This window comes from Vipera berus, assembly GCF_964194415.1.
Source record: "Vipera berus genome assembly, chromosome: Z".
NCBI lineage: Eukaryota > Metazoa > Chordata > Lepidosauria > Squamata > Viperidae > Vipera > Vipera berus.
Window position 1 is genome coordinate 20,110,968 of NC_138205.1, and position 14,231 is coordinate 20,125,198.

Below are 14,231 nucleotides of genomic sequence, written 5' to 3' on the forward strand. Positions count from 1 at the left end.
TTGCCGTGTCCCAGACTCATAGGATTCCCCTTTTGCCACCTTCTGACAAGCAACAGTCAGATTCATTTTAAACAACAGCGTTACCATTTGAACAACTGCAGCCGTTTGCTTAACAAGTGTGACAAGAAAAGTCATAAAATAGGGTGAAGCTCCCTTAGCAACTGTCTCGCTTAGCGACAGAAAGCTCGGGCTCAGTTGCCATCGTCAGTGGAAGGCCACCTGTGCACTCTACTCTAAGGGAGGGGGGGATGGCTCAGTGGGTTAGGACGCTGAGCTTGTCGATCAGAAGGTCGACAGTTTGGTGGGTCGAATCCCAAGTGCCGTGTAACAGAGTGAGCGCCTGTTACTCGTCCCAGCTTCTGCCAACCTAGCAGTTCGAAAGCACGTAAAAAGGCAAGTAGAAAAATAGGGACCACTACGGTGGGAAGGTAACAGCGTTCCGTGTGCCTTTGGCATCTAGTCATGCCAGCCACATGACCACGGAGACGTCCTCGGACAAGCGCTGGTGAGCAAGCGAGCAACGTCCCGTGGCGGAAGCCCTTTCTATATACTCACTCTCCCCCCCAATGAAAACTTCAAATTTAGAACCCGGATCGCCTTCCCCCCCCCCACCGCCTCGCCTTTAAAAAAAACACAGGAGCAACATTGATATGACCAGGAAAGGACGCGCCTCCCCATAACGCGAGGCGGGTGCGGCGATTGGGCCTGGTTCCGCCTCGCCCCTTCCCGCCCTGAGGGCTGGCTGATGCAACGTGGCCACGCTTGCAAATAGCCCGCAAGCCAGGATTTGGGCTCCTCGTGCCACGGTAGAGCCGATACGTCGGGATGCAAAAGAACGGTAAGGAGGGCAGAATCAGGGCAAGGTGGGCAGAAGATCCGCGGGGCACACGAGGGAGAAGCAGCGCCGGATCCCGTCGCTGGGGCGGCGGCGGCAGGATTCGAAAGCAGCGAAGGGCTGCAAAGATTAAAAGCGCCTTTCCTTTTCCAGCCCAGCCGGGTGGGCGCGCCAGTATCTCTTTATTGCCGATTTGCTTCCCCTGTTGGAGTTCGGTCTGCTACCTGTCGAAAATGGCTGATGAGAGCTGCAAAGAGAAGAAAACGAATAACGACCCAGGGGTGCCGAGGCAAAGGGCGTTCTGCATAGCTCCCGATTTAGGGGAAAAAAGGGGCGGAGGGGAGGGGGCTCTTATGGCGTAAAATGTCTGGCAGGAGAGGGATTGCAGTATGAACGTATTAAACGGTGTGTACCGTCTAGGCTTTTCGTTCGACTCGGGGTTAAAAGCGTGTTTTATTTATACAATTTCAATGCTAGCTTTCTGCCGATGGAACCCCTTGACACAGGCACTGAAATTCACTTGTTAGAATTCTTCATGGAATAATTAAATCCACAACATCCCATCTGTTTTGGTGCAGAGGTGATCCAGGATGTTAGGCTTTCTGAAGGAATGCTTAAGGAAGGAATAGTTGCTATACCTGTTTTGACACTTGCAGGTTTATTAGTATAGCATTTGGAATTTTGGGGCTGCAAAATTTGCCAACTGCAAATGTTCTCCCCCACCCCCCAACTTCTGAAGGCATACAGAATAAGAGATTGATCTGTCAAACAGTCTTGCCTAAGGTGAAGTGAACTGTTGGCTTTAGGTAGCAGATGGTGGGGAGATCCTTGGGGTTCACAAATTCCGGTGATCTTCGACTTGGGATCACAATTCAGCCAAAAACATCGGTTGCTAAGCAAGACAGTGAAGTGAGTTTTGTCCCATTTTATGACTTTTCTTGCCACAGTATTTAAGTGAATCACTGCAGTTAAGTTAGTAACATGGTTAAGTAAAACTGGCTTCCCTGTCGACTTTGTTTGTCAAAAGGTCATCGCATGTCTCAGGGACACTGCAACCGTCATAAATTTAAACCTTTTGCTAAGCATCCAAAGTTTGATCACACAGCAGTTGTGTGAAAAAGAGTCATAAGTCACATTTTTCAGTGCTGTTGTAACTTTGGTCACTAAATGGATGGTTGTAAGTCAAGGACTTACCTGAATGCATGTGAAGTTGAGGTAAGGTTCGCTCACCTGGACTGAAATGTCCGTTATTGCTGGTGATAAATTTAGTGTACATGATGAAACCAGGATCAAGAAATGCTTTAACTTAAAATGAATTCTATCACCGTTCATCCATGAGAAAAAGCTTTGGGATTGGATTTTTTAAAAAAAATATCCTGGTTTTTTTAGTGACCACTTCAGTGCTTGGGCATCACTAAAATAGAACCTTAGTTAGCCTTCTCAAGTGACAACTCATATAAACACACACCCTGGACATCCTCCACATCTACACCCCGGCCACCGCATCGCATTGGCTCTGTATTAGGAATTGTGCCTTGATATAGGAATTCTCAAATTATGGGTCAGAAAGATTGTCTTTTTATTTTTAAACCCAATTAATTTTGTGCAGATAAAAGAAAAAAACTGCTCTAGGTTTTGCCCCTACCTCTGCAAGTTCTCAGTTGGCAGTTGTACTGTGAAGCTTCAAAACCCCTGTGATATATTAAAACTATTAAAATTTATTTTTAATTTCTCTGTGTGTATATGTATATGTGTGTGTGTGTGTGTGTGTGTGTGTGTGTGTGTATATACTGGTATGTATATGTATATAGAGATATTTCCTGCCAGAACAATCATTGGAGCGGCTGGCTTTCAGAATTTGTGGGTGCTCCTTTAAGATTTTAAGAAGAGATTGGATAGACATTTGCCAGGAATGATAGAGTCTCCAGCTTGGGCAGCAGGTTGGACTATGTCAGGGGTAGGCAACCTCGGCTCTTTTATGACTCGTGGACTTCAACTCCCAGAATTCCTGAGCTGGCTCAGGAATTCTGGAAGTTGAAGTCCACGAGTCATAAAAGAGCCGAGGTTGCCTACCCCTGGACTAGGTAGACCGCCCTGAGTCCTTCGGGAGAAGGGCGGTATACAAATATAATAAATAAAATAAATAAATAAATAAATAGACCTCCAAGGTTCCTTCCAACTCTCTTATTTTGTATTCTACATATTAATAGGTTGGCCTGTAAATATATCCCATACATTATTATAGTACCTATGTGTAGCAGTGGAGCTATATTTGGAATTGGGTGCAAACAATGGTGCTTGGGTGGGAGAATCTAAGTTTGTCAGCCCTTATAAAGGGGATAAGGCTTTGATTGCAATGCCATGTTCACCACCTTGCAGTTTTCAATCATATGTCACAGATTCCCATAGTTTCAAGGATGTGCTGAACCAAGCATGGAAAGATTATCAACAGGTCAAACCAGATGTGTATTAATCTGTGAAAGAAATCTGTTAGTTAGTTTGCCCCACAAGGCAAACTTGTGGGGCTAAGTTTGGATTGTTCCTTCGATGGCAAAGGAATTAATTTACTGTACAGATTTTTCCCTGTCACAAAACTATTAACCACTTGTTTAATGCTAACAGCTGCCAAATATACTTCCTACCTAAAATATGCTATTGAAATGGGGGGCGGAAATCTGGAATAATTTGCTATGGACTTAGCCAGATGGAAATTTGTGTCTAAGGTTGCATTCTCATGATATAACAAATCTTGGTTAGCTTTAACCTTAGAAAAATGAGGTAAGAAATTGATTCAGTTAATCATAGGGACATGTGTTGTGCAAATACAGCCTGGGATATTAGTATATGTGCTTGTGCATGTGTGAGGGAGAAAGTCTGGGAAATAAATGTATGTGGCTAAAGGCAGAGATCAGTTTCCCATGGACTCAACAGTATTTAGACACAAGCAATTGTAGTGTGTGGTTTGGGGTTAAGGGTGGAGTAGTTTTTATTCCAAAGGAGTAACAGATGTGCCCATGATGGTGATAAGAATTTAGGAGGAATTTTTTCCATAGTAAAAAAGCAAATTAGTTTGGAGACACTTCCATTGACAACCCTGGCAAAGGACTCATTCCAGAGTATGCTGTAATAAAACTCAAGCCCAGTCAGGAATTCCCTTGAAGCATCTGTTTCAACAGCGTTATGGTTATGCCACATTCTTATTCATGATGAACATCTGTCTCCTCTGGTGATGTAGTTAGACCCTGGACGTGAGCTCTCAGTAACTGCCTTTGCATAACATAAACAGGTTCCTTGGCTTAGTTTATAGGAGTTTTCAAACTAGGTTAGTTTACCATGAGAACTTGACGGAATTCCATGAGAAACTAAGGGTACAAATAGTTCACTCCAGGGCAGCAAATTTTCTATCACTACTAGAGCTTTGCCTCTTGATCAGGCTTTAGAAATGTTGGCCTTAACCAACAGGTGCTATGGCCTGAAAAAATTTGAAAACCCTGATTTAATTGGTTGAAATCATATGGCACATTAAAACATAACTAAGCATATTGGTTGGGTTTGCACAACAGCCTGCCGATTGAATGTATTCTTGCCTTTTGTATAGGAGCTATGTGTAAACATATAGTGCTACTTCCTCCTTGTCTTTCCCCATAACAATTCTGAGGAAGGTTGGGTTTATTCATTTATTTAGAAAAGTGACCGCTTTTATGACTGCTAATCTTAAGTAAATGCACTTGAGTGGGAATTCAGTCAATATAAAACAACACAGAGTTAGGTTAGGTTAAAAAAAAACCTACTGGCCTGAAATGATTCAGTTACAAAATATCTGAAAGAAGGTCAAAATAACCCAGTTGCTATGTAGTTACTGAACAAAGTTTTTAGGTGCAAACTTTCCCCCATGCCACATAACTGCATTTTTTTGGGAAACATTTCTGGGGTTTCATATATACAGTGTCCTTGTTTACATGTGTCACTAATTTATTTATGGTTGCATACTCTGGACCACAAAGAGATTAATAACCACATTTTAGGTGTGTGTGTGTGGGAACCCTGCTTGTGAGATCAGTTCCTATACAAGGCATTGAGTAAACGATAAAAAAATAAGTTGAATAAACTACATTTCAGTTAACCCTGGGAAATGTTGTTACTTGCGAAGTCGTGTCCGACCCATCACAACCCTATGGACAACGTTCCTCCAGGCCTTCCTGTCCTCTACCATCTTCTGAAGTCCCTTTAAGCTCACGCCTACTGCTTCAGTGACTCCATCCAGCCACCTCATTCTCTGTCGTCCCCTTCTTCTATTGCCCTCAACCTTTCCCAGCATTAGGCTCTTCTCCAGTGAGTCCTTCCTTCTCATTAGGTGGCCAAAGTATATCATATAAATACAGACCAGACTGTTTTTTCCCAATCCTGTCAGTATGCTGAGCATGCAGTTCCCGGTATTCTGTGAACTCCAGCTGTTGTGTTAATTCCATAAATTATGGTTTGTTATATCATATGTTGGTTAGTATTCTCCCTCAAGTCAGACTAATTTGCTAATGAGTCCATAAATGAGTCTGATTCCACAATATGAATTCTTCTTAGGCTTTCTTTTTCCTTCCCTAACTCCAAGAATTTTGGATGGCTTTTCATCTATGTTCTGATCTAGTCCAGGGCTTTTCAACTTTTTCACCCATTGTGCCACTTTTAGGATATGGCAACATCCGAGTACCACCAGTCGCTAGCAAGGTGTCAAAAACTTGATGACAAAAAAAAGGAAAAAAGTGATGAAGTTTGGTAGTCCTCGACTTACAACAGTTTGCTTAGTGACTGTTCGAAGTTACAATGGCACTGAAAAAAGTGCCCCCCAAGCCACAGCCGAGCAAGACACCTGCCTGCCCGCCCAACGGTGCTCTTCCTCCTGATCCTGACGCTTCCGCTGAGCCCTGACAGCCCTGCAGCTCCAGGCATCTCTCACTCAGGTTTGTGCGGTGCTGCCTCTGGTTCAGCTCATTCCCCTTCCCCGCTACCACTTTTCGAGGATGGTCGTGTACCACCTGCCAGGTGCCAGTGTACCAGAGGTGGTACCCGTACCACTGGTTGAAAAGCCCTGACCTAGATAACTGAGAATCTCCATAGACACGTGGGTTGAGAAGGTAGTGCCTTTTTAAAGGTTGTGCTGCCTGATCTAGTCAACCTCTGCTTAGTTTTTCCAGGCTTATCCAAGTCCACCTACTGTGGCACAGACCAAGAGGTCTGGTCAAAGGTACTCAGTCAGTAGCAAACCTGAAGATAATTGCCTGTAAAGTTAAGTTGAGCTAACAGTTAGCTGGTAAAGGAAATAAACTTCAGATAGTACTCACATCACAACCATTTGTTTAGTGACTGTTCAAAGTTACAGCCACACTGAAAAATGTGATTTATGGCCAGTCCTCACATTTGCAACTGTTGCAGCATCTCCCGGTCACGTAATCAAAATTCAGGTGCTTAGTGACCATCATGTATTTCCAATGTTTATATTACATTCCAGGGTTATGTGATCACCATCTGTGATCTTCCCAGATGGTTCCTGAGAAACTAAGTCAGTGGGAGAAGCTGAATTGCTTAATGATCAGGTGATTTACTTAACATCTGCAGTGATTTGTTTAACATCCACAGCAAAAAAAAGGTTTTAAAATTAGGCGTAATGCACTTAACAGCCCACCTTGCTTAGCAATGGAAATTTTGGTCTCAGTTGTGGCTGAAAGTCGAGGATTATCTGCATGTTTCAAAAGGCTTTGCTTAGTTTCAGCCAAGGTGCCTGGACAATCTGTCACCTAATTCTAGAAAATTAGGAGTAGCTGATAAAACTTATGCCTTTTTAATAAAATTTGTTAGTTGGAAAAGGGGCCATCAAAATCCTTCTACTTTTTGACATTATAGAGCAGGGGTGCCCAACCCCCAGTCCGTAGACCAGTACCGGGCTGCGGCATGCCAACAGTCAGTCCACACAAACAAGCAAAGCCCCATCCGTGGGATGCAGGCAGCACACAAAACCAAGCACACCCCGATCCATGGAAAAACCTTTCTCCACGGAAACGGTCCCTGGTGCCCCAAAAGTTGTGGACCTCTCTGTTACTGAGCAAAAGCTCCTGCAGCGTCTGCTGCTAAGCAATCTCTACACCAAATTAAATGGGGCTTCTTGCATTGTGCACCTAGAATTATAGTCTTAGTTGCCTAGTGACCACATCTGTGAAAGTAGGAGGAAAACAAAAGCGATTACGAGAAAGGCCAATCAAAAATTTAAAAGCACTTGAATTTAAAGTACCTTTTTGTGCTTTTCATAATTGTCAAGTTTTTAATATTAGCAATAATAAAATGAACTTGTATCTTTGGTTTTTAACTTGTCTGCCACCCAGGGTCATTTGATTGTGAGATGGGCAGCTATATAAATATGGTGAATAAATAAATTTAGAAGGGGAACAGGAGCAAGGGGAGAGCAATCTGAATTTCTAGTAGTCTCCTAATCTAAGAGAGAAGGTTTAAGTGGCAAATTGATGGCTTGTGTCACTTTCTTTTTAATGAGTTCTTCTAAAGTGACTGAGGGCTTCGGTGCCAAGGCTTGTAGGTCACATTGTAATAATGATTCGAAACTGGGCACAAGAAGGTGGGTGGTACAGAGATTTTGGAACTGGCTGTGGAGACTAGGACTTTGTGCCATTTCAGATTAGAGACTGTCGACATACAGTTTGCTGCAGAAATATATGGGCTTCATTAGATTGAATTCCAAACTCTGGGGCTGGCTGTGTGTAGCACCTTGAACTAGGCTGCCAAGGCATTAACTGGTATTTCACCGAATACCAGTTAATACCACCTGCTACCTTTGCATTAAGACTTTCCTCTCCTACCCCGTCAATTTCCAGCATTCCATATCTGAGCTGCAAAAATCCAGATGACCATTAGATGGCAGCTAAGGGATAATTTTACTACCTCTACTGGTCATCTGAAATTTTGCAGTCCAGATACGACACGTGATCTAGGTCACTTTCCATTGCAGTCCCAGAGAAGAACTTTGAGCCAACAACTCCATTAACTGTTTGTTCATCCACATTTTTTTTCTTTGGAGAAAACAAGCACGGAAGTAAGTTCCAAGGCGCTGCGAGGACTACAGCCGCCAGCGGTGCATCCTCGATTGTGTCGTTTTTCTGTACATGACTGGATTTGCGTGAAAAAAACTCAGCCACAAGCTGGCTGACTGCATTTCGCCCTTGTACGTTGTGTGCACTTGACCCACGTGATCACTCTGTCGTTCACTATCAGGATAACAATAGGAAGGAAGGAAGGAAGGAAGGAAGGAAAGAAGGAAGGAAGGAAGGAAGGAAGGAAGGAAGACAGTTATTTGGAGCAACCAGGGGCCCACGTGTAATACCTGCCTGCCTTCTCTTTAAAGTAGTGGTACTCTGTTTAAAGTAGATGTGTGGATTTCAACTCCCAGAATATTCTAGCCAGCATTGCTAGCTGTCATATTCTGGGAGTTGAAATCCATATAACTTAAAACGGCTCAAGGTTGGGAAACATTGCTTTAAAGAGTTATCCGCACATTGTGGGGCAAAGACGCAGCTGCTTTAAAGGGTTGGGGAGAGGCATTGTATCTATGTGGTTGTCTGCCTTCTCAAACTGGAGCTCAGGGAAGGAGGAAGCCAGCCTACTGAGGGAAGCCCCATTTTCACGAGCAAAAGAAGTAAACAAAGAGAAGTGGTGGGCACACACAACACATTTGAGTTAAAAAAAAGGAATAAACCATGTCACGATGATTGTGCAGAGCGAGACATTATGGATCACCATAAGAGAGATATAATTTTAACAAGGATATCCTTGGTATTGGCGCCTTCATACATAATCAATGTATCAATCTAAAATATTTGAGTGGAATCCAATTAAAGGTTTATCTGGCCAAGGTTTGTTTAAATTATATGAAATAATATCCACCAAATCTGGAATCTCTCCATTTATAAAAATCATTGGATATATTGAGCTTGGGCTGTTGCGAAAAGGATATATATTCCTGAAAAAAGATTATATGCCAGACATTAAACATTACATAAAAGGTTATAGACAAAACTAGACACTATGATTTCACTGGGTCCAGATATAATTTACTGTCCAAAAATTGAATCATAATGATGAAATTAAAAAATGTGATTTGCATACCTCACCATACCTTTTTATTAATGTAATTTCATTATACTCTATTTATTTCGGGGAGATTGAGTTATTTCCTGCAAGCTAGTTTTTCTGCATACGCTGGAAACCTTTGCACTACTAAAGATACAAGGACCGCTGCATCCACTAATATGCAATTAAGTTATCTTACTCAATTGCTTCGGATGGTTGTTTATGCAGTGATATGCAGGTAATCCTTGAATTACAATCATTTGTTTAGTGACCATTCGAAGAAGTTACAACAGTATTGAAAAAAGTGACTTGTGACAGTGTTTCACACTTAAACAGCTATTGCAATATCCCTGTAATCACATGATCAAAATTTGGAGGCCTGGCACTTGCATATATAAATGACAATAGCCGTGGCCTGGGGTCATGTGATCACCTTTTGCGATTTTCTGACAAGCAGAGTCAATGGGGAAGCCAGATTCACTTAACAACGGTGTTACTAACTTAGCAACTGCTGTGATTCACTTAACAACTGTGGCAAGAAAGGTCGTAAAATTGGGCAATACTCACTTAACGGTCTTGCTTAGCAATGGAAATTTTCAGCAGGATTACCTATACTTTCTGTTATAATTCACCTGGAAGAAGACAGCCATTTGTAGGTAGTGGATTGTGTTTGAAGTGTTGGCCACAGTGCGTGGTTCTCTCACCAAAGGTCTACCGTGGAGAGTTGTTTTCTGTTACAAAATGGCTCCAAAACATCCATTTACTGAAAGCCAATGGGTGACCATCTCATCCATGCTGCCCCATTTCAGGCATGGTAGGTGCAAGAGAGGAAGGGCTGATGGTCGTTTTCCACGTTTGTGCACATCACTATCTCATAGGCCAGAGGTCCCCAACCTTTTGGGCACCAGGGACCAGTTCCGTGGAGAGATGTACTGCCTGCATCCCGCGGATGGGGCTTTGCTTGTTTCTGCGGCCCGGTGCTGGTCCACAGACTCGGGGTTGGGGACCCCTGTCATAAGCTATACATGGCCTGAATAGTTCACGGTTTCAGACAGGTCCTATAATTGTTTAATTTCCAATGTCTTTTTCTCAAAAGTGGTATTCTTCCTGGAATGAAATTGCTTTAAAACACTTTTGGTAGTCTATAGTTATGTTTTACTCCTTGGCATATTGTTTTTTTATTGTTTACTAAGTATCTGAAGATTTTAATTAAGGTTAATAATATAATCAGAAAAGAATCAGGAAATGTATAGAAAAAGCAAGTTGTACATAAAAAAGTTTAGAAGCACAATGAAACTAACAAAATATTAAATTGAAATGACATTAATACTAAATATTTTGTTTTGAAAATTGGAATCGGTGTTAAAATAAATCAAATGACAATCAAATCATTGTACAATAATTTACAATAAATCCAGTATAAATGGATTTATAAATTACAACTCAAAGAAGAAAAATAATACGTTCTACAGTATGGAAAATTTTTAACAATTTAGCAAATCACCAAAATTAATGTTTATAGATTAGATGTTATATTTTTATATTAGAAGGAACCCTGAAACTCAGTTAAATTCAATAACAAATTTGTTTTCTAAAGTCACTTTGACATTGTTGCATAATTCCATAACTTAATTTGCCATTTTTCTATAGGAGAAACTATTCATGCTTTTAGTAAGAAAGGGTATTCTAGCATATGATCCCATATATAGTACTATACAAACTCAGTTCAGTATACCGTATATTGTAGGAACATAAGGTTTAATATTTTATAAAAAAATAGCAGACGGAAAGGAAAAATCCATCTTTAACTTCTATTTCATTCTATTATAAATTCTTTTCCAGAATGGTGGAATTGCCTTACAACACTGTTACCAAATGTGGAAGAATGATCCAACATGACTATTGCATTTCTAACTCTTTTTAGAAAAATAAGTGTAATGCTAATAATAAAGATTCTAGAATCTAGATGGTATTTCCAGTGTGGGATATCAATTGTTCTGTTAAACTTCTGCATCCGTTTGAACATATAGTCTAAACTTGTTCATTTTCTGAATCATACTTCAACAGAAACTTGTTGATCTGAGTTTTGTGCGATAGATTTCATATTATATGTTTTTTTTAATTGGTCAAACCTTACTTTGGAATTCCTTTGGGAATATTTATACATATTAAAACCACTGATTTGTCTCTTACCATTTTGAGAGAGAATCTCAGAGGACTTCATTTTTGTTTTATTAATAATTCTTGAAGTCTGTATAAATACACTCTCCATTGTTCAAGTATCTTTGTTCATCCTTCACAAAGTTAAATATTTAATATCAAAACAAGTAGTGATAAATCTGATTTTTTTCTGCATTCATCCCATACTTTTAGCATTCCACCTAATAATCCCTTATAGCTATATTCTTTTTTATTAGCATCAGATCAAACATATTTATAGAAACCATGGTCAGATTGTATCATTTTAAAATGATTGTTTCATTGAAATTGGAGAGAGTGTTGCTGTGTAGTTTTATGTCTCTTGTAAGGCTTTATTTTTTTTATTTTAATTCCATTTATATCCCGCCCTTCTCCGAAGACTCAGGGCGGCTTACAAGCTTATCAGTAGCCTTCATTCTATGTATATGCCTGCTTATTAGGGCTTTCACACACACCCCAAGCGGCATTATTACAAAGTCAGCTTAATTGCCCCCAACAATCTGGGTCCTCATTTTACCTACCTCGGAAGGATGGAAGGCTGAGTCAACCTTGAGCCTGGTGGGATGCGAACCTGCACTAATTGCAGGCAGCTGGTGTTACTTAAGGAGGCATTAGCCCACTGCTCCACCAAGGCTCTAGATGTTTTAATGGCAGGTATACAAATAAATGAATTTCTGGATGAGCACTATTAATTTAAATCTATTACCCTGTTTCAGAGGCCACTGCAGCACAAGGATTTAGTTTGTGAACTAAAAAAAAATCCAGAAGCTGCAAAAACCAAGGAAGTTGGACACACGGCTCTGAAGCACATTTACCCACTGCATTCTTGTGTGATCACATGAAAAGCCTGCTTCATAGGTAAGTTCACAGACCCTGTGTCCTCCTGAGTAAATGGGATTTAATTGGAACCAGGATTATCTTTGTAACCTTTTATAATAAGCAAAACAGAATCAAATGATCAATTAAGTAAACCCAGGATTGTTTGTTCTAACTGCTAGGGACTATTTTAGGCAAAGATAAATATTTCCACAGTCCTTTTAACAGTGCTCGTTTGAACTGGAAACCCTCAGAACTACAGTAAGCCTGAAATTTGGGCATTGCAACATACAAGATTATAGAGCTGTGATAGAGCACCTATGTTGCACACAAAGTTGCACACAGTTCCAATTCTTGACCTTTTTTTGACTGAAATGTCAGGAATCAAATATAGAAACTAATTAGAAATACCTCTGCACACGTTCATAGGTTGGCCTGCTTTTATTAAAAATAAAATACAGCTGAGGGGACTTCGACTAATATATCATCTAACATTCATCTACAGCAACTGCCGACCCACGGGCCGGTTGCATCATGCAGAGGCTTGCGCCCACCCCAGCTCCGGCAATGCAAAAAAAAGTCACGACACGTCATGTGACATAGCAAGTTTAACACTCGTGATCTATGGTTTCCTCTCGTTCCAAATGTCTTCTCATTCCAGATGCTTTATCTGTTCTGATAAAGTTCAGAAGACAGGGTTGGAGTCTGGAGTGATCTGCAAAATACTATAAATTGAAATCTTTTCGGTTCAGCATCAAACTATGATTGTCTTTCCCAGTGCTTTTTTTGAAAAAGAAAAAGGTGCCGGAACTCACACATGTCATACAACCTGCCTTGCCTACCCTACAAGGTTCCATCCAAAAAAGGTGCCAGAACTCCGTTCTGAGCGTTCTATGACAAAAAAAGCCCTGGTCTTTCCCTAGGCTTATCTGTCAGAGAGGCAATTAAATGTACCCTGGACACTTTTGCTTAGGGAACCAACTGCCAAATCACGTGAAAGCTCTTTCGTAATTGAGCACCCACCCAAACACACCAGTCTTGCTTCATAATTTGATGTAAGATAACTGCCTCGAAGAGCCGTCATTTATGTAATTTGCAGAGATAAAGATAGAAAAGTCTCTCCTAATTTGCAGGAGATTAAGGTTAGCAAACAAAGCTGTGGAATATTTGCTGAGGACAACTGGCACTTATAGTCTTGTTCCAGGACTGCCCCTTGGTGGCTGGCACCCATTGCTGCCTTTCATATCTGATTTTGGCTTCCCTTGTTCCATGAAGGTTAGATCAACCTCAGTTTGCTTATTGTGAGGAATAATTCAATTTTTGCATAGATGGTGGAACTGGGGAAAAAAGAGAGCAGAAAACAAAGGATCACCCCTGATACAAAGCCAGGCTTATTGTTGGAAGTAACTTTCCTCTCACACACACAAACGCACACAGAGATATGAACACATACACAATTTTGTTGTTGTTCAGTCAAGCATGTCTTGACTCTTTATGACCCCATGTACATCGCATGCTAGGCTCCCTGCCGTCCACTATCTCCTTGGATTTTCCCAAATTCATATTCATTGCGTGGATAACACTATCTAACCATCTCATCCTCTGCCATCTCCTTCTCCTTCAGTCTTTCCCCATATCAGGGTCTTTTCGATGAGTCCTCTCTTTTCATTAGGTGGCCAAAGTAACTGAGCTTCAGTTTCAGTATCTGTCCTTCCAAAGAATAGTCAGGGATTGACTGATAATGCTTAACTAAATAATCCTGATTTGTAAGGCTTTAGGGACTAATCTCAGCACCATGACTTGGGCTCCGGAAAGCATTTGAAGTATTGGTATTGTAAGGTCTTGCCTCAGCTAGTCCTCCCAAGAAAGCAAAACTCTGGAGACAGGTATCATCTAAAAAGGAACTTTTATTGAGAGCTAGTGATAGCAAGGAAGCAAAGCAAGATCTAGTATTTTCCCACACAAAACGTTACATTAAAGCATCCCTAACAGACCGCACCCCAACGGCCAAATGCCCGGTTTGATTTCATCCAATCCTCAGGTGTGAAATTGTTATGGGGACCAGAGTGATAAGCGTAGTTCCCAGACACCACTCTCAGGGTTTCGATTTTTCCTTGGCCTCTTGATCTCCTCCCTTCAGGGCAGAGATAAGACAGATGGCCCAGGGCACATTCCTTCTCCCGTTGACACCCCGCACCAGCCTTCCCCCTCCCAACAGCAGAACAACAAAGCATCCTCCTACCCCCTCTCGGCA

At 41.3% G+C, this 14,231-nt stretch overlaps 1 protein-coding gene across 1 annotated transcript in view; it reads left to right on the forward strand.

The window, feature by feature from the left end:
- Positions 1–736: 736 nt before the first annotated feature.
- Positions 737–14,231, forward strand: part of LOC308677528 (sodium-dependent neutral amino acid transporter B(0)AT2-like) — a 48,192-nt gene continuing 34,697 nt past the window's right edge. The window contains exons 1-2 of the mRNA XM_081344005.1: positions 737–838; positions 11,878–12,019. The gene's annotated coding sequence lies outside the window, so the exon portion shown is untranslated. The remainder of the gene's footprint in view (positions 839–11,877; positions 12,020–14,231) is intronic.